This window comes from Chinchilla lanigera, unplaced genomic scaffold (genome assembly GCF_000276665.1).
Source record: "Chinchilla lanigera isolate Chin_1 unplaced genomic scaffold, ChiLan1.0 scaffold00041, whole genome shotgun sequence".
Lineage (NCBI taxonomy): Eukaryota > Metazoa > Chordata > Mammalia > Rodentia > Chinchillidae > Chinchilla > Chinchilla lanigera.
In genome coordinates this window covers 14,093,890-14,095,993 of record NW_004955442.1, presented here as the reverse complement: position 1 = coordinate 14,095,993, position 2,104 = coordinate 14,093,890, and positions in this window count along the sequence as shown.

The following is a 2,104-nucleotide window of genomic DNA, read 5'->3' as shown; positions in this document are numbered from 1 at the left end:
ACTCATGGTGATCCTCCTGCTTTAGCCTCCCAAGGGCTAGGATTACAGGTGTGCGCTACCACGCTCAGCAACAATAGGTATTAATAGTGGTTATCTCTATGGAGTAGCTTGGATGGGATTTTTCTTTTTATATTTTAGAAATCCATAAGTTTTCAAATAATGATGTTAGTTTTGTAATTGGAAAAAGCATTTGAAGGGTGAGTTAGTACTTTAATATTTGATCCTTTAGAAATAAAATAGTGAAGGAAGAAAATTCTATTTAAATATATTAAGTGCATATCAAAACCACAATGACATACTACTTCATACACTAGAATGACTACAGTAAGAAAGGCAGTGCAGTATCAAATACTGGTCATGCGAAAAAAATGGAGCCCTCATATATTTTTGGTGGGGATATAAAATGGTCCAGCCACTTTGGAAAAGTTTGGCTGGTTCTCAACATATTACCATATGAACAAGCACTTCCACTCCTAAAAGTAGAAATGAACCTCTCTCTGTCTCTGTCTATCTTTGTCTCTGTCTCTCTGTCACTCTCTCTCTCTATATATATATGTATATATATATATTTCTTACTCAACAATTAAAAAGGAATAAAGCCCTAATACATGTTACAATATGGGTAGCCCTTGAAAACACTTCATTAAGTGAAAGAAACTAGTCACCAAAGACCATGTGTTGTATGATTCCATTTACATGCTCTATCTAGAATAGGCAAATCAATGGAGATAGAAAGTAGCTTAGCGATTTCCTGGGCTGGGGAAAGGAAAAAATGGGGAGTGATTGTTAATGAAATGGCTTTTCTTTTTGAAGAAATAAAACATTCTGAAATTAGTGGTGATATTTGCACACATAATGAATATACTAAAAACCACTGGAGTTTGTACTCTAAAGGGGTAAATTATACCATTTAAAAGATCAGCAGGTAGAAAAACTCCATCTGACATACAATTGTTTACTATTTTCAAAGTGCTACAAAAAATTACTGATTTATGAAATGCTATAAACAACTAAGTTCAGCTCTAGATTCTAAATAGTAGTCAAGGGAGCTGTAATATTTCTATAGAATGAAATGAAAAGCCGAAATTCAAAATTTACAGCCTCATACATAATGAAATAAAACCAAGGTATGACTTCATTATATCCCTATTAAAACTTTTAAAGTAACATATATTGCTTTGGGCATAAAATACCTTAAAAATCTTTCTGAAGGACAGTGTAGCAAACTATAGCTAGTATTTTTGGTGGGGATGTAAAATGGTCCAGCCACTTTGGAAAAATTTGGCTGGTTCTCAACATAGTTACCATATGAACAAGCACTTCCATTCCTAAATATTTCGCATTTCAGGACATTTTAGGAAATCCAGGAGACAAATATGTATATTGCAAGGTGGTGGAAAATATACACAAGGATGTTCTTGGAAAGCTTATCAAGGAGGAGGGCTGGGAGTAACAAATGCCCAACCACAGGAAACAGCTAAATTATAGGGCACATGAAATTTGTTAGCATGCGCATTCCACATGTGGAATAAAGATCCATGAAGAAAGCAAAACATACTTGTGCATGCTGTGGTCATAACTATGGAGAATGTGGGAGTCTAGGCTACACGAGTAGCAAAGACAAAAGAGTTGGGATAGGAGGAGTTTGGAATTTAACCTTCATTTGATCCCCATGATAAACATAATCATATGCTGCAAACATGTACTAACTTTTTAAAATCTTCATTTGATTTTCTTTTCTGTTTTAATTAATTTTGGGGATTAGCGGTCTTGCTGTTACCCAGGCTGCCCTTGAACCACGTTGAAGTGATTCTCCTATCTCAGCCTCCCAAATAGCTGGGAGTACAGGCATGCTTTACCATTCCAGGCTCTTTCTTCTCTTCTTATGTCTCTTCTCTACATCTCTTTAATGGGAATGTCATGAGACATTTGGGAACTAAAACACTTAATATTCCACAAACCCACAAATTTTTCCGATGCAAACCAAGACAGAATAATCTGACTCTTGGGCTATGTGCTTTTCCATGGTAGCAACTCAGTCTCTTTCAAGGTACTCAGTAGGAAAATGGGACCTTGCAGTGATCAAAAGAGTGACAAATTATGG